Below are 20,024 nucleotides of genomic sequence, written 5' to 3'. Positions count from 1 at the left end.
CAAAGTGAATTTGTAATTTTATAAGAAGTATTTTATATTAAGTTTATAAGAAGAGATCAACCAAATAAGTTTATATTGAAAAACAACTATTGTTATTAATTATTGTTACTTAAATTAAATTATTTTCGTTAAATATTTAATATAAATATGTATTAATATTATAATATATTAATATACATTAATAATGATAAAAAGTATGACATTTGTTGTTATTAAATAATAGAATGATAAAAAAAGGGTCGATATATGGTTTCAGTTTTCTTAATAATTAAAATTAAAACTGAACTTTTTAAAATAAAGTATTTATAGTGTCATTTTCGCCAACTAGTAAAATATTTTCTTAAGTTTAAAATGGTATTTTTTTAATATAATGGCCAAGAAAGTTTTTTTAAACTATGTTTATGAATGAAAATAATGTGTTAATTACGCAAAGTTTGAAAGTTAATAACCAGAAAAAGTCTAACTTACTTTTACAAGGAGAAAGACTCAAAGTTATCATAATATCTTTGCGTGCGATCTTCCGAGATCTGGGGACACAGTGACGTCATGAGGAGGGAAATCGTAGCTTCAGCTCTAAGAGCGGAGTGAACTAGCCCTTCTATTCTCTATAGCCCTGGCGCAATGAGCTATTGGCGACAGTCAGGGAAAGATAACTGAGGATGATCTGAAGACGCACTCACAATTCTGATTTTCTACAGAGAAGATGTTTCACCCACCTTGGTAGCCCAACTTCCTGCGAGCAAAGTCAAGCACTTAGCGGTGAAGCAGGTAACGGAGACTGATATTGCTCACTTTCAGTCTCTTCGCTAGCTGATCCAAGTGGTAAAAGAGCGGAAACTAGGTATAGTTCAATGAGTAAATGCCCATGAGGCCACCTGAGTACCAGCACTGAGAGATTATTTTCTACCTCAAAGAATTAGTTACACTGATACTAGTGAGTAATTAGTAGTTGGCTGTTAGTGACTAATCAGTAGTTGAGTGTTAGTGAGAATAATAATAAGAAAATAAAAGAAGGAATGATAAAACAAACATAGAAAAGCAACATTAACAGTTACACATCAAAGTGTTCAAACATCCGCTTACAAACCACTGCTACTGTGGCTTGACTTCGGTGTTTCATTAAGAAATACTGTGGGACACTATACTAATATATAAATCAAGTTATTGTGCTGTAAACAGTGGAAAATAATTCTAATCAATAGGCAATTAATTAATTTCTTTTGTTACACATAATTCAGGTTTATATACTCATCCCAAAGTGCAGCTTTTAAGCCTCGTACAAGTTGAAGAACAGGAACAATACCAAAATGGAAATACAAAGAAGAATTACTATAGCCAATAACTGTTTTAATGGAATTCGAAAATACTTAAAATCTAACGTAATTCTTAGAAAAACAAAGGTTTTATAATATAAATCTCTTATAAGATCAATTTTAACATATGCTTGTGAAACCTGGACCATATCTTGTACGGATGAGGCTATGTTGGGTACCTTTGAACGAAAGGTCTTGAGAAGTATTTTTGGAGGGATTAAAAAAAACGGTCTGTGGCTTAGAAGATTAAATCTAGAGTATCACACCAGGTATCAGTCATATAATGAACCTGACATTATTAACTTTATTAAGCGACAAAAAATAAAAGGGGCAGGCCACGTTACCAAAATGGACGAAGATCGTACCGCAAAAAGCGTTTTCAATGCCAGACCAGTTGGCACACTAAAAAGAGGCAGGCCAAATTTGAGATGGATAAATGACCTAGAGAAAGACCTTTTGGTCCTAAAAACTAAAAATTGGAAAACACTAGCGAAAAAAGAGGTTAGCCTGGGGAAAACTTCTTGAGAAGGCCAACCCTGGGCCGTCGAACCATTGATGATGATGACAATTTGAAGATCAGATAGCGATGATTTCGATGAGCAGAAGCTAGCGATGATCCTAGGTCAATGACAGAACCATAAACGCAGAGCGTCCAGTGGTCCCTCAAAATTGTTTTAGTGGTAGTTCACTTACTACCAGGTACCAGGTAAAAATTTACCTGGTTCAACAACCTTTTAAATGCATAAATTTCCTGTAAAAATTGCCTGTATAAATTTCCCCCATAGTCATATTATATTACTTAATTCTTTTACACCCTGAAGGAGCCATTTACCTTTTCATCTTAATTTATGAAGTCGTGAAGCAATTTTCATCATGAGTTTTAAAAACAGAAAGGATAATAAAAGGAAAAATAATCATGATATAGAAAAAGTAAAAATAATTTTGAACTATTTGCTGCAATTGCAACGCCATTGACTGAATCACAGCACCAATAAGAAATCATAGTTATGAACAATTAGAGAAAAGACTGCAGTGCCAATCGCTTGTAGTGTTATAATTTTAGTTTAAAAGTTAAATAATAGGTATCAATAAAAGATTAAAAATAGTTGAGAATTAATTGAATTTATCTGATAAAATAGCATCGCTAGTGAAAAAGTGGTCTAGGATCTGATTTTGGAATCTTCAATTAACATTTCTGTTTTAAAAATATTGTTGTAGTAGTTTGCGACTTATAATTTTTGTGATTTCTCATAAAATTGTGCGTCAAGTGTCATTAAAGCTTCAGTGAGGGTCCTTAATATAAAATATCTATGTCAATAGTAAGTCATCTAGGTTTTTTAATGATGAGTAGGTTTATTTTTGGGCATTAATTTCAACCTTCCAGTTAGAGCACCAGGTTTCAAAATCATGTATTTTTGTCCGTAGTTTATTATTGACATTTGCAACAGATCTAGATTTGACTATAACCCCTGTATCATCTGCAAAATAAGCAGTAAGGCTGCTATAGTCCTTTCAATCGATAGGAAAGTTATAGATGTAAAATATATTTAGTATTGGACCGAGAATACTGCCCTGCATTCCCCCTATGTATAACATAACTCTGAGTTTGAGTTATCAAATTATTGTGGTAATCTGGAATGTATCATTTTAATTTTTTTTTTAAATGAAATAGATTTTATGACGAAAGCTTATAGATAACTATAATAGTTTTGAGAGACTATTGGACGCCCTGGAAATGCTATAATACTTCTCTGTGAACAGAACTATAATATGACACGGCAGATTTATTGTGGCCTTGCAGGAAAAAATGAATTATTTTAATTTTAAACTTTACATTTCTGTTTATTAATTATTAGTTGACAAAATTAAATTGCACCAAAAAGAGCCATCTCATTTTATATAAACCCTGAGTTTACGACTGGCAGGCTCAGTGCTAACGCATTATAACTTTTTTTAAATTCATATTTGTTCACATTTCTAAGAGTGAGACGCGATTTTAGCAAAATTTACGAGTCCACGGAATCTGAACAATTTCGTAAGCTTTCCTATAATTCTGTTCCAGTTTTTTAAGATGGAAATGCAAAGTTATTTAAGGCAATATCTTGTGAGTTTCTAATTTTTCAAATTTTAGAATGTTTCAAACATTATTTACATACAAATTTAATTTAGTTTACCTGGTGTTTGATCCAGTTTATTTTATTTTTAATGTTGATCTATTTCAATAAGCTCAGTACATCAAAAAGAAAACAACAATATTTCTGCATTATAATTTTATTTTAATGGAATTTTCCTTTTTATGATTATTACTAGGGGGCTAAGCCCCTTGTTCGCTGATACTCACCAACCCCGAGGATTGCTACGCAATAATTGCTGTTTCTTGGCATAAAACAGTTGAAATTATTGTTCTAAAAATATATGTACTAAAAAGAACATTTGTGCCGCCACTTCCCTTATGAATAAAATATAAATAATATTAATAATATTTCCCTTATGATACTTATAAATAAGTACTATGAATATAAATATTTTTTCTAAGTAATCAGTTTTTGAAATAATATTTAAAATTAAAAGTATATTGTTACAGTAAATTTGGCGAGTTCAAAACTGTATTTTAATATTTTTACTTACCAAACGGGCGGATGTATTTTAAATGCAATATTTGCATTCATCACTTTTTGCATGACGCTGAAGTCCCGCAGTGGACTGATCGTTAAGACACGGTTCCCAGCAGATCACCGAAGTCAGGCATCACTGGCTACGGTCTGTGTGCGGATGGGTGACCACTTGGATCAGTCTGCGCAGGGATCGAGTGTGTGCGGTATTGGTCCTCGTTAAAGGCTTCTACCGTAAAGTGCTCGACTTCACGTGCAGGTCGTCGGGCCATCCCCTCTGCAGAAGATCAAAATTGTGATGGCATGTCGGATCATCCTCAGGGATGTTTCCCAGACCGTCGCCAATAGCCCATTGCGCAGCTCTAGTGGGACGTAAATGAACAACAACAAGCATTAAGCTGAAAGTTAAGTTCTAAATCATTAAACGAATGTATTTAACCGTAATTCATAATAGTATATTAATGTCATTTGCACCAGAAAATAATAATTGTAAAACGGTTAATAAGGTCAGACACCAATTTAAATAATTTTTTCTTAAAATTTATAGTAGAATTACAATATTCTAACATATCACCAGGGCCGGATTAAGCGTACGCGGGGCCCTAGGCCATTCAAATTTGGGGGGGGGGGGCCCTTCGATTAAGTTGTTTTTCTCGTATATTTTTAATTTATTCAACTATAAAAATATTTATCTATCTTTTTATTTAAGAAAGTATATTTAAAATTAAAATAAACAATAATAAATTAAATTTTACTTTATTTTGTTAAATTAAAACTAAAAAATAATCATAACATTTTGAAAAAATTTTAATATCTATTTGAAATTGATTTTTTTCAAAAAACATCATTGTTTTTCTTAATTTTTTAAAATTATTTTCAAAAAACCCATTTTAAGGGGGCCCCTAATCATTGGGGGCCCCAGCCCATGGCCTAGTCTGGCCTAATGGGTAATCCGGCACTTCGTATAAATAACAGCACAGGTCACAAGGCACCTTTAAATTAGGGGAACAAGAATAAGGAAAACAATACTTTTGTGACTTAAATTAATTTTGTGCTGATGACATTAAATAAGAAAACTAATGTGGGAAAACTGGATCCTATAATGTGATTTTCCGGCTAATAAAAATACACCAACAACAGGGGAGATGGATATTACATAGATGCATCCAAGGTTAAGGCGAGACCCGAGCCTGCTTCCTCCACATTACAAGACGTTGAATAGAACAGTGATCTACTGGTCCCGAAAATTTTATTGATCTTTATTTTCAAATTCTGGATTTTCTAGAAGTTGCGTCTCAGTAAATTTTTAAGATAAATTTTTGGATACTATTCCGAACCCTTGTTATCGAGAGGTTTATGAAAAGAAAAGTAGTATATAACAGAACTACTGAGAGAGATTTGTAGTAGAAAAATTCCCGTTATAGGAAGATATCTTGCATAATATATTTATTTCAATCGCTTATAAATTATTTTACCCTAGAGGCTGTAGGCTCCATGAATTGACTCATTTCCTATAATTAGTTAGCTCTTAGTTATCTCTACGAAGATAGTTAAATCAGCCCATCTTATCTTTTATTTGACTTATCCATTATCAAATACTATTTGGTTTAAGATAATGTTTACTCAGCAGATAAATAACGTCACGGCACTGTTAACATGAAGAATTTGATTGTGCTAATAAAGATAAAACTAAACTTCAGGGTTATTGTGAAAAGGAGAATATACTAGATATTCTGGAGAAACTAATCTTACCAGCCGAAGTTTTCAATTTTAATAACAAAACTATTCGAACATTTAAAGTCTAAAAAGCAATGTTTTTGACAATCACCTGGAGTTTTGAAAAAATATATATGCCCGATTTAGAAATTCGGAGAATGAATAGGTACAGAAAATGTTGCGCAGAGCTAATTAACCAGACATGCATTATAAAATATAATGAATTTAATAAGAGCTTGAAAAAAATAATTAGTGGTAAACCTAAGTGTACAAAAAATCATTTTTATTTCCCACTTGTTGGGACCAAGAGAAAAATAATTCTTTAAGTTGGCAAATATTATGTTTTTTTATATGACTCGTGGTTTAATTTTTTTTTTCTTTTTAAACATTGAATATAGGTTTTTAAAGTTTCACGAAAAATCAATAATTCAAATATTAGTTAGATAATTACGCTTTTAAATTGTGGGAAAACTAAAATCTGAATTTTGAAATATAGTTTAATTTTTAGAAAATTATTCCTAACTTAATTATTTTACCAAACCAAATCTTTCTCAACAACAGTACAAGTTATCAGCTATGCGCAGACTACTTCAATACATTTGATTTAAAATTATTTCGACCACTACAACATATAAATAATTCATATATGATATGTAAAAGAACTGATAGTTATAATTACATTACTCTGGTGGAAAAAAAACTTTTATTACTTTTTCGATAATTCTATTGCCCTCAATTTGGTTGGAAACAAAATAAAAAAAGAAAATTAAATTAGATAATTTTTACCATTTAACTTCTTATAAGGGGCTAGAGAGGTAAAAAGTTCTAAAACACGAGCATTTGTAACAATGAGTGGCATTTGGGTAGGAGGATTCCTCCTTAATTTGTAAAGATATAATCCATACAAATTATTGCTTTCTCTAATTTTTTTCGCAACTCTTTTACTTATTTTCTACACATTCCAGCAATCATTCTCCTTTTTCCTCCCTCAAACAACCCCTAATAACAAAACTATTTCGACACAAGTTAGTAGGATTAAGAACGAGTGTCATTAGAAAGGATGCTCTCTTTGCAATGAATCTTCCCAATTTTCTTGAGAGAGCTGCGGTATTTTTTCGAGAACTGGGAGTTTAATTATTTTAACTGTTAAATCTCCTCTATAAGGATAGAGAAATAAGCTCTAATGCTTGAAAAATTGTAGCCATAAGTAAAAGTTTGGCGAGAATTGGCTTGCTCTTAACTTTTCGCTTATGGTACTAGCATGATGGAACCTATTATTCTGGCTCACACGTTGTATCAGCCGTAAGCAAAGGGTAAAATTGTAAAAAAAAAGTTACAAAAAAAAAAAAAGAATAAGAAAAAAAATCATAAAAACGTAACTTCAATATTTGAGTGTTTTTATGATACATTTTCGATAGTCCAACGGTGGTGAACTCGCGCAAAAAAAAAACCTTTTCCACAAATTTGGATAAAACTAAGAAAAAAAATGACCAATTATCTCTCTGACTTTTAATATAATTGTTTACATTACTTATATATTGTAATAAGCAAAATCTCTTCATTCTAATTTTCTAAAAATTTTAATACATTATTTATGTTACCATTAGGAAAAACATCTTCTAAAACTACGGCAATGACGTAGTAGTTAGAGGTTATATAAAAAACGATCAATTTTTCTAACATATTTTACAAATATTTAAGCTTTTTGCCATTTTTTCACTCTCAAACACCCTCAAATAATAAAAATATTTAGTTAGAATTTTGACTAAAAACGGAGTCAGAGTTCCAGAAAGCCTCGCAAAAAAGCTAGGGAGATTCGCGATACGAGAGCTCCCTAAACTATTCCCTGCAAGCGCTTTTAGCTAAAATTATAACTAAATATTTTTATTCCTTGGCGATTAAGATGGAAGAGAGAAGCCTAACTATCTAAAAATAATTTTTTAAAAAAATCGCGTTACAGGAAACGTTATAATTTAAAATTAAAAAGTGAGCCGCGATGGCTCAGGGGATAGAGGGTTGAACCGGGGTTCGATCCCGACGATGGCTGGTCGATACGAATTTCGCATCCGGCTTGCACCGACCACAGTGCTGGCGTGAAATATCCTCAATGGTAGAAGGATTATGGGTTAGAGTCCCCTTGCCATCAGGCTAACGTGGGAGGTTCTAGTGGTCTTCCTCTCCATGTAACGCAAATGCGGGTTAGTTCCATCAAAAAGTCCTCCACGAAGGCAAATTTCTCCCAATACTTGATCCAGGAGTTCCCTTGTCTTCTGGATTGGGTTCAAAATTACAAGGCTACGGAGTTGAACATTAGTAGACGTAAACCCAAAAAATTGGATCGGCAATTCAACGACGGTTGTAAAATAAAAAATTAAGAAGTTAAAGAAATATATTGGAATGCAGCGCAGTATTTAGGGAGACCACAGAAGGACCTGCGACAAAAAATTCATATTTTTCAATGATATTATTTCGCAATTTGAGGTGCAAATATCCCTAATATCCACCTCTCTAGTCCTCCAAAGGAAATTCATCGGTTAAAATAATAATTTTCCTACTGAGCTCTAGTATGAACAACTAACTGTCCATAAAGTATGAGCAGCTGTTCCTGCTTCAGAATTTTTCATTTTCTAGAATTTTTCATTTCTTAACGGTAAAAATAATTCTTCTTTCTTCCTTCAAATCGAATAATCAATCATTTCCTTCAATCGAAAAGTCGTAAATATAAGGGGGTTCCCAGCAAATCCTGGTGATGAAAGCAAATGGCAGTCATAATCGGTTAGGGGGTCCTTTTAGATCAGAGGTCGCTAAAGTGGGTCAAAATATAGTATAATTAGGGCCATATCCAATCGATAAATGAATAAAAATGCTATTAAATCGCAAATTTATTGGTCGCCAAGCAGTAAATAAAATTTTCATTTGGAATGCCATTTTGATTACAATATACTAGTAAGTTAATTTTTTATAACAGATTTTACCTTATTTTATTTCTAATTTCAACGTTTTTTTTATTTATTATTTATCCTTTTTTAGCCTTTAAAGATGCGAGTTTCGCGATGTGTTATTCATTCTAAGACTTGTGAGAAATGATTCTCGCTCTTTTTTCCAAATTTGAAGATATTGAAAGTATGGATGTCTTAGGAATAGATTATCGCCCCACTTTCTTCTCATGTTGATTGCGATCATGATCATTTGCGAGTTTAAATCATTGAATTATTAATTGATCTTAAGGCAAAGATAGCCGAAAGAGGGAAGTTTTTGTGGTTTTCCTCTTCATGTAACACAACTGCGGGTTAGTTCCATCGAAAAGTCCTCCACAATGGGAAATGTTTCCTAATACTTGATCTAGGGAATTCTCGTTTTCTGAATTCGGTTCAAAATTACAAGGCTACGGAGTCATAAAATCAAAATTGGGTTTAACGATGGTTATAAAATATTTAAAAATCAGACATGATCTATAAAATTATAATTCGAAATGAACAGAATTCCTCCGAAGACCCAATATAGACTTGACGTGCATGCATTTTTAAAATGTAGAACATTGTCTAAAGTAAGTGTTTAAAACTAAAGATATTTTTCAGTGTCAGAAAGAGTTTTTCGTTAGCATTTAAAGAGCTAAGTGGGCTGAGGAGGAAGTGACATTTTTATGGGTATTAATTAATTAAGGGAAGTAACATCAATGTAAGTACGTTTAACATTATAAGATTAACATTATATATATTACTTCCAGTACTTTTGCCCCCCAAAGAAATCAAACTTAAACCAGTTTTACTTTTTAACTATTCATTATACTAATAGACTATTAATTGAAACATGCTTATTTTTAGATACTTCCTTTTACTTCTGACAAACTAACTAACAGAACTTTAAGGATATATTCATATATCTACATCAAAATATGAAAAAGTAATAAAATTTATCATTGGCAAAATGGTAAAATATTACGATAACATCTCGAATTCCCAAAACCCGTAAATATCGGTAGATTATTAGACGAATGACTAGTTATCTTGGGTTAATATGCTGTTTAAACTAAGGTAAACATTAAATCATTTAAACTAAATAGTACAATAAATTTCATATAATCTTTAAAACTCATAGAATAATGTGGTTTCTGATTAATAAGATATAAAAATTTTTAATTTTAGAAGGGTGACTTTGGATTTGCTCGTATAAGTAAGTGTCAGTGGATTGAAAAAGGTTAATGTATCATAATTGTTTTTCCTTTACTTTAATTTTAGCACTACAAATTCAGATTACTCTTCATGAAGAATTTTTTGTTTTAAATTAAGAAAACGTAAATGAAATAAAGGTAATAATTATAAGCCAGCCTTAATAAATCAAAAACAAAATAGCTTGGATGGCAATTTTTTTTTCTTACTCTGATTTCATTGTTTCATTTAGAATGCTTTTAACTACCTTTACATAGAGATAATTTTAAAAAGGTATAAACTAATCTTGATAATTATTTAGAAATTTGGGACAACCATGGACGAGCGGTTTAACCGTTCTCTCTGTAGCGAGTTAGATGTCAACAATTATATACTAACTAAAAGTTACACCACGAAATTAACTAGAACAAAGTGGTGGTTTATTTGTTCTCGGAATTATTTATAAATTGCAATAGGCAAATTCAAATTAGCCAATTCAATAATCATAGATATTGAATTTCCTATTGTTAGATATTGAATAATTTCCTATCGAATAATTTCCTATTGAATAGATATTGAATAATCAAAAAAGGAAAATGTTAATTAAATTGATTAACTAAGTAAAAATTATTTTGATTTTGCTAAAAGTTGAATTTGTGTCTGTTAGAGATGACAGCTTGTATCACTTCGAGGGCAAATTTTCATTAGTAATAAAATTTTTGTTACGATGCATGATTATTGAATTGGCTAATTTGAATTTGCCTGTCACGATTTATAAATAATTCCGAGTACAAATAAACCACCGCTTTGTTCTAGTTATTTCGTGGTGTAACTTTTAATTTGTTTATAATTGTTGACATCTAACTCGCTGCAGAGATTATTCCTATTTTGGTTATTCAATAGTTATTGTTATTGTTTTCCTATTTTCAACATTGGAAAGTATACCAATGAAAACTTTAATATTCCATTAAAAAAAACTTTTATGTGCCCGTAATTATTCATTTATATTATAATTGTCATGACTATTGATGACACATTTAAAAAATTTTACAGCAGCATATTAAATTATATTTTGTTTCAGTATATTAAAAAGGGAAAAAAATATAAATAAAATACTTACCCTACAGGTAATCCATTTTTAAAGTAAGCAAAGAAAACTTTATTTATTGTTGTGGTGTAATATTTATTGCAATTATTAAGAAATAAGTCTTTTGAATGGTTTTGTTTAATTACTACAGTGAATGATATTTGAAGAATTGTTTATAGAATACATCTATAAAGAGTGAGAGAAAAACTTGATCTGATTCATAGGGGACTGGTGGAAATTCACCTGTGACGTCAGCGTCCAATGACCGAACAGACCTGTAATTTCATCACGCATGGTGAATTTTTACAACTCCACTTGTTCCTGATGTTCTGTCTTCTCACAAAAAGACACACAGAAAAAAAAATCTATCTCTTTTAACAAAAAAAGAAGAAGAAATCTTGTGTTTGAGTCACTTCTGTTAATAACATTTTTTATAAAGCATTTTAGAGTGCAAATATCATTTATCAGATGTCATCTAGTAAATTGTTTCTACCGCGAAAAACGATAAATTTTGTAGTCTACCAAAAGTTATAAAACTTTCTGTTCCTTTAAATTAAAACTTATTTCCGTCTCGGTAAATTCAGATCTATTTTTATAAATATTTAAATTCATAATGTGTTATGGTAGCAAAAAACGTTATAATTCAAAATTAAAAAGTTAAAGAAATATATTGGAATGCAGCGCAATATTTGGAGAGACCACCTTGAGACTTAAGATTGATGTATCAGTAATCTTGTAATCGCACAGAATATATCGTTTACTTTGTTTTAATATGACTACTGCTTACTTCTGGAATAAAATTTTGTTCTTCATAAGAAATGTTCTGAAATTTTTTATTCTTTTCGAACCTTCTTCAAAGCTATGTCTCTCTTATCTCAAAAACCGAACCTTCCATTGACTTACAGCTCTGTGACTACCCGTAGATTAATTTCTAATCGGTAATTTAAAACAAAAATTCGCTGATCAGGCATTTAATTCAAAATAAGTGCAAAGTAAATTTAATTTTAAAAAAAAATTTAAAAAAAGCTTGAAAGAAATGAAAATTGTAGCAAAGTAGAAAAGGTGTGCTTTCGAATAACTGGAATCTCCTTTTAAAAAATATGCATCACGATACATTATTTTATACATTACGAGTAAAGCTTTAAAAATCGCTTTATATTAAGTCATGCATCTACTAAAAACATTTTGATTCATACTTTGCTATAAGAAAATTTTTAAATGTAAAATAAATTTTTAAAAAAAATATTCCGAAGTTTCAATGAATCGTTTGATTTTATAGGAGAAACTGTTTAAAATGTGATTCATTTAATTTTTACTAACCCTCAATTTAATTTGATTTTTATTTATTTATCCCTTGAATATGCTATTTTTAAATAAAAACAAGAAATTCAAATTTTTAAAAATGTATATATTGTGCATAAATGCCAGTATTTTGAGAATTGTAAACATCAAATTATCTAATACATGACAAAAAATATGATTACAAAGTTTTCCTATACTTACAACAGCTACAAATAAAGCTATTGTTCTCAACTTTTTTTATTTCCAATAAATTTTGTCAGACAAAATATCTGCCACAACCATGGCCGTTAACAAAACAAATAAACAAAAATTCAGCATTGAACCTTGTTTTTTTTTCAATGCAGTTGATAATTACATTACTAATAAGAATAGGAACGTAACTGTCGATTACTTAAGTACGATTACTTTCAACTCAATTTTAATGCGGAAATGAGTAAGAAAATTCTCTAAACCTACACGCTATGTAAATAAATGACACAGAACAATGAATTGGGTACCTTGCAAAACAGGTACCCAATGCATTGAAATATAGTTCTAAAAAATATTATTATCTACTAATTTAAAGAATACAGAATTTTTTTTTTTAACGCAACTAATCCATTATGCACTTTAGTTCCCATTTTGATAAAGGAGTAAAGGTTTCGTAAAAAAGTTTTACTGCGAAATATTTTATTAAGTGATAATAAACTGAAGCAGAAATTTCCACGATAAATAGAATTTTTCCACTACTTTCATAATTGTTTAAAAACATGCTTTCGTGTACTCTTTAATCTTATGTTCTTTTGAGATCCAGCGTAATGAATATTATTTCGATACAATTTTATCACTTAAAAAAAAATATAATTTTTTTCATTTTCTTTCTTTTTGCATGCCTTTACAACGCGATTCTCTACGTGAAAATATAACTGGATTTATCCTCGTTTTAATTTTAAATATATGCGAAATACACGCACGTATTAAACTCGATTCAAGTATCTTTTCGGAAAGTTTCGGAAAGGTACATAAATACCTCACTATTTAAATCCAGCGAGTGGGTTTTGTTTGTGATGATAAGTGAAGAAATAAACCAAAAAGGCTAGAAATTCGAATTCCTTATTTTTTATATAAAAATAACTAAAAAAGACAATTACGTTTAATTAATTAAATTTCTTTTTAAAAAATTACATCGCATTTATCAGTTGGCTCTTTTCTTAGCTAAATAGTTTTTTACCAGTGTGCTACATACATCGCATTTTTTGCCAATATTCAAAGCTCAAGTGCTAGGAGGTAAAATCAGTATTAATAATTTATAAACTGTGATTAACAAAATTCTGGATCCTTATAGATTCCTGATCGGTAGGGTGCTGGGCCCATGTCCGAGAGTTCGTGGGTTCGAACCCCGCCGCTGTAAAGTGACTGATGCACGTTAAATCTGTCAAGTCGCAAAAGTCCTCCATGTTCCCATAACAAATCAATACCTCTGGGGGTACTGGATTGGATATCGATCGTTCTCTGATTCAGGTCAAAATTACGATCTGTGGATGAAGGAATGGATGTATGAATCGGTTCGCCCTATAAACTCGAGTAACGTATGGTGTGGCAGAAGTCAAATTCTTAGCCATAGATGGCGCCACTGGAAAAAAAACAATCGCACCCCCTCTGCCTACACAGTCATACGTCAACAACATTAACAAAATTCTTTAAAGTTATTTAAAGAACTATTAGTATAATATCTTTGCTGCAACAAGGAAAAACATTTCTTAAACTACGGAAATTCCGGAGTATGTAATTGTATGATTAGACAGCTCTTCAAACTCACTAACTATTCACTGCTTAGGAGCTAGATTTCATCAATCAATATGTTCAAAACTTATTTACAAAAAAGTACATAATTTTGTCATTAAATTGTTTTTACACTTTTGGAAACTCAAAGACCGTGTCAATTTCTTTGACGATTTTTTAAAAAAATTTAGTTATTTGAAAAACTAGATTTCGAAAAGTTATTGGTTTCAAAAACATGTTGAATACAGTTAGTTATTCAATCAGTAAATGTAGGGACATGAAAAAAAATGGAGATTATTGTATGATGATAAAATAAATTTTTGGTGAGGAGTTTGGTTTTCTAAAAATCATAAACGTCTGGAATCTGATGATGATGACCTCCATCGAAAGAAAAAAATCAGGTGTCAAGCGACTTTCAATTTTTTAGCGTTCAAAGTTGTTATTTGCTTATAGCATTTTTACGTCTTAAACACTTTTTCCCCCTTTGTAAGACTAAGAAATGGAGATTTAAAAGATAATAACAAATAAAACAAAAGTATAAAGATTTTTAAAGCTCCGATCCGATAGGTTGTACATAAAATTAAAAAAAGAATAACTTGAAGCATTATGTTACAAGTGATTCACAATCAGTATCTAATTAGATTAGGAGAAAATCAAAAAGTGATAGCTGCAATTTTCTCATGGCAACTGAAAAATGATTAAATTTATCTTTCATATAACATTTTGGAAACACAATCAATTCACCTTTCATTCATTTTTTAATAGAAAGTTTTCTTGTAAATACGAATTACTTAAAACATCAATGTTTATCTCAATTTTGCTATTACTTCAAAATTTTTTGGAAGTTGTAAAAGCCCTATTGATTTACCCTATTGACCCTATTGATTTTAAAGCCTAATGCGGCTTTCAAATATTTTTTTTTTTTTTTTACAAAATTATTTATATAAAATTTTGTTACAAAGCATATTAGAAAATTACGGGAATATCGATGTTTTAATGCTCATAATTGAAAATATTTGTTCATCTAAAATGATTCTAACTTACAACAGTATCTAATCAGCCGAATGGGGTATTTTTGGAAAATTAATTTATAGTAAAAATTTAATTTAATTTAGATTACGATTGTTAAAATTTGTTTCTTACCTCGAGAATAAAATTAAGTAGTTTTATTTTCACCTCTCACGCTTTTGAGCGCAGCTTGTACCTTGGTAAATTCCAAATTAAATTATCATTATGCCATATGTCATAATTAAGTTAACTGCATTGTTAATTTTCTGGCTTTTCTTTACCAAAGAGATTTACTCGGAATAATATTTATTAAATTGATCAGAATTTTACGTACTGAATTCACTGAGTTGTGAACTGAATTTACGAATGTAAATAGTTTGAAAGATCTCAAGTATGTTATCTAATTCAGTGGTTCCCAACTTTTTTCGTCTGTGCAGTCCTAAAGGATCGACCTTCTTTTGGCGTAACCCCGAGACTTAAGGAATAAAGTTCATTAGCAATTGTGAACACTTAAATAAGCTAAAGACTCAATTATTTTGAAAATATACAGTACCGCTCAAAAGTATCAGTACACCTAGAAACTTCTTTTTTTGAATTTTTTTTTTTTTTAAATGAAAGCTAAAAGTCCACATTTTTCAATGGTATAATAAAAATTAACAATATCTAACCACTTTGTGCCCGTACATGGCGTCAAACTTCACAAAAAATTAATGTAATTTTCTATGATTGTTGAGAATATAATTGTACATAGTTGCAAAATATATTAATTAGAGTACATAAAAGTAGAGATTTTAAGCTTCAAAATGAGCTAAAGCAGAAGCATTTTTGATCATTTTTAAAGAAGTTATGACACTTTGAATTTCGCCATTTTTTTATAAGTTTCTAGGTGTACTGGTACTTTTGAGCGGTACTGTATAATGAAATTTTATTTAAGTTTTATAAATTTTATTAATTATTTTAAAAATAATCTGTGAATGTAAGAGGAATGAAATTTATTCATATCATTTTATTAGTCTTAAAATAAGGTTTTATGTCAGACAGTTGTATCCTTAGATCTGAGGCGGCGCATCTGGTCTTGTTCTTTATGATTTTAAATGCAGGCAAAAACTGAAAATGTATGAGTTAAAATATGGTTTCCATTAAATTAAAAACGAAAAAGGAAGTAAATTAACGTTGTGAATGATTATCGGAAAAACATAATTCTTCATTTTTGAATTTTGAGCGAAATACCTATGGAATCTTTCATAAATGCTTATAGCCTCTGAGTTGCCAAATACTAGACTTTTTGCAAAATATTTAAAAGAGTGGTAGACAGTCAAAAGCTAATGCTTTCAGAATTCGGTAAATTTTGCCCATAATTAAAAAAATATTAAAAAAGAAACATCCCAAAGAATTTATTTACTAAGTGACGTTTCATATTACTTTTGAATCATGCACATAAAGTGATGGGAAAATGACTTTTAAAAAGAATTTACTTAGCAGAGAATCATACATTAAAACAAAAAATTTCCCACAACTAAAAAAAAAAAATTCTGGCAAAACGCAGGAAGTTGGCATACCCTTTCATAATTTATTCATTATATAATTGTTTGAAAAACATTGTTTTGAAATTTCTTTCTTCACAAACATTTCCATTAGGTATTTTTTATAAAAATAAGAGAAGTGTTAAATAAGTAATGGATTATTAATTAGGTATAAATGTAATTACAGGTTTTGAAAATAATAAGCGTTTAAAAAAATTTGGTAACTCTCAGAGCCCCCTGTGACCCTCTCACGGAACCCCATTTGGGAACCGCTGAGCTAGTTTATGCTAACTATATAGTTGTTCAGAAGCAAAACGTGCTTCCTCTGGAAGAAATGTTAGTATATTTACTTTATTTTCAAAAAATTCATATACTTTACCACACACATTGTTAGAATTTACATTCTAAAATTATGCTGAAATAACCGACAGCAGTCTTTTCATTCAATTAACCGTAAAGTTTAAGGTAAAGAACATTTTTTGCCTTTATGGTTTTAAAACCGTTAACAACTAGTATGGTAATAAAACCATGAATACAAAACTATACGTTTTTTTAACCATTTACAACTAGCATGGTTTCAAAACTGTGAAAACGAAATTTAACTGGACATTAGAGCTAGACTTTTCGTTAGGTAATGGGCAGTGCAGAATTCAAATTGAAGAGCGCAGAACACTGGAAACTCTTAACATGCTGGAGAGAACGGAAGAAATATCGTGGTGTCAACGCTGCGATCCGAACCCCCGTTCTATCGGTCGTGAGACTGACAGAGTAGCCCTCTTCGCTATAATATGTACCCAACTGTTAGAAACTAAGTGGGGTCATTAGGTGGGCTTAGTTGGTGAAATAAAATTCTGGTTGTTTAGCCTTATTATGTGAAAGTAGTTAATAAACTGTTTTTCTCGCAGTTAACAGTTTGAATACCATCTTATTTATGGTTATTTGTCTGTTTTGTTTGAAAATGGTAAAATAACAATTAATTAAATTGATACTTAATAATTTTTTACGAAAAATTTTTAACGGTTCTTCAAGCATGGAAGCAGTAATCTGAAAAATATAGTTACGCAATAATTCAGAAAGAGGTGGAAAGTTAGAACTTATCTATATTAATTTCACTTTTTGGAGTCTCGAGAATAATTTAGAGTAAACAAAAGATTTATTTACCGAATTATAAAATTCGTTTATCCTATGATAATTCCATTTGAAAAAGATTTTTCAAAATTGTTTATTATTTTATTTAGTGACGGTTGAAAAATTTTGAATTTTAATATATATTAATTTTTTTATTACTTTATAAGTATGTAATTTAAGGGACAAAATTCAAAATTTGAAGTATCTAACAGCCACCACATAGACTGCTGACCTTAAAATCCTACCACAATTATCAAAATAAACATGATGAATGGGATAGGGGCGCAGCTTAAAAATCAAAAGAAAGAAGAAGAAAATTTGAAGGAAATCCAAATCAGATGAATAATTTTTAAGCCAATTTAATTAATTTTGAGTGATTAAAAATTTCAAAATGCTTAATTTTTAATTTTCTTTTTCCCAGTTTCGTTCAAATTTCAAATTTTGTCAAAGATTACATACTTTAAAATAATGTAAAAATTTGTATAGCTTAGAATTTAAATTTGTTTCAAGTATTTACTAAATAAAATAATTATTCAAAATTATTTCTTCCCGGAATTATCTTTAAACAAACGAATTTTATAATTTTGTGCAAAAAATGCTTTGGTTTTCTTAACGAAAATCTTGTGATACTGCAAAATATACAGAAAGGGAAATCACATCGAGGAGCCGAAACTTTTCATCGTTTGCCTTTTATTTCAGATTGTGATTACATTTCATATTTTTACAGTCAAAAACTCATATCTCAGAAAAGAGGTAAGTTTTTCTAGTGAAAGCACGTTTTTGTGTCTCATTTCGTAACTCAATTAATAGTTAGAACTAGTTAATTATATCTGAGGTTACCCTTTAAAATTCATTTGTTAGAACTTAAGCTATTAAAGCTTAATATTATTACTCACACTGCGCTTAAGAGTAATTAATTTCCTTAAAGAGTTATTAATTTGAAACGTTTCACAAATCAGTATTTATTTTTAGGTATACGCAATTAACTTGTTCTAACAAGCTTCTTAAGATTAAAAATCATTCATTTCTTTTCAACAACGAAATAAATAAACACTTGTCTTCAATACAATTTATTTTATCTCTTTTAACTTTTAACGAGTGATCAATTTCATTTTTTTTTCAAGTGGTCATGACTCATAAGCATCTTTGATCCAATTAGAATTAAAAAGTCATACACATGTGTTAAATAAATCAAAGATATAGCTTTTTATTTGAATAATATATCATCTTAACAGTTTCATAATAAAGCATTAAATCTACTTTAAACCTTCCTGTTACGTCATCTTTATTTCCTTTCTGCATTTTTATTAATAGCTGCTCATATTCAAACATCATATGTTTCATCCACTCCAGTAATGAGCATCGAATTCGGTTATTTGATGCAGGTGAAAGCGAGACATTTATAACATAAATATTCGAATCGAATACATAACAATCGAATAACGAATCCGATTTCCTTTTTCAGATTGACCAATCCTACTTCATTTTATATCCAATGCGTAACCTCTATAAAAAAAAATCACTTTCGATCCCACATTTATGCCTTTATAATGGAACATTTTTTCCCCCGAATTTTAGTCCTAAAAACGACCTAGGAAGTTTCATAGCAAAAAAAAAAAAAAAAAAAAAAAAAAAAAAAAAAAAANAAAAAAAAAAAAAAGAAAAAGGAAAAACAATACTCAGAAAAAATACTGGTTTTTTCTGATCCCCTGACCTTCCCCAGCGAACCAGAAAGATTTAACTTTTCACAATAATCAAAGTGATAACAGCGAAAAATTTTAAAAAAGTAAGCACCTAAAAATAAAACAAAATTTATCTCAAAAACTTCCAGGAATATCTATGAATTTTTCTAAATGAAATTTTGCCAACATTTTAAAAGCTTCGCCACAATAGTGTAACAAAATGGCGTTGCATAAGAACTTTTAAATCATTAATATATAGTGCAGTGGAAAATAAGTTTAAATGAATAAAAAAAATTTGATTAAAACATAAACATATCTAAATTTTAAAATATTTAATACATTTTTAAAAAAAGCATAAGAAATTTGGCAGCCTTGGTTATCTCATGATAAACGTACATTCATAAACGCCAACGACTCCAGATTCGTAAATATATTTTAAAGGGGCGGTAGAGAACAATAAGCTTAAATTTGCAGTTTTTCGGTTAATTTTCCCAACTTTTCAGAAGGCTCAAACCGGTACAACGAACTCTTTACTTACTTACTTTATTTAAAAACAGCTGGGCACCTGGGCCGCGCAGCGGCCCCTATCCCATTCATCATGAAACTACAAAAATGAGTTAAAAACATTTTGAATATAAGCAGTCGTTGTGGTAGCTTTACAATAATATTACCATGATTAGAGAAAATACAAACTTGAACAGAGATATTTACAGTAATTGCCATGAAAAAATGTACAGAAAATAT

At 30.0% G+C, this 20,024-nt stretch overlaps 1 protein-coding gene across 1 annotated transcript in view; it reads right to left on the bottom strand.

Moving 5' to 3' along the window:
- The window catches only part of LOC107445927 (rab GTPase-binding effector protein 1), a 46,025-nt gene extending 34,934 nt beyond the window's left edge, over positions 1-11,091 (bottom strand). Inside the window, exon 1 of the mRNA XM_043042067.2 lies at positions 10,910-11,091. The gene's annotated coding sequence lies outside the window, so the exon portion shown is untranslated. The remainder of the gene's footprint in view (positions 1-10,909) is intronic.
- Between the last annotated feature and the right edge of the window lie 8,933 nt (positions 11,092-20,024).

This window comes from Parasteatoda tepidariorum, chromosome 3 (assembly GCF_043381705.1).
Source record: "Parasteatoda tepidariorum isolate YZ-2023 chromosome 3, CAS_Ptep_4.0, whole genome shotgun sequence".
Lineage (NCBI taxonomy): Eukaryota > Metazoa > Arthropoda > Arachnida > Araneae > Theridiidae > Parasteatoda > Parasteatoda tepidariorum.
The sequence above is the reverse complement of the archived record's forward strand: the minus strand, read 5'-3'. Positions and strand labels throughout refer to the sequence as shown.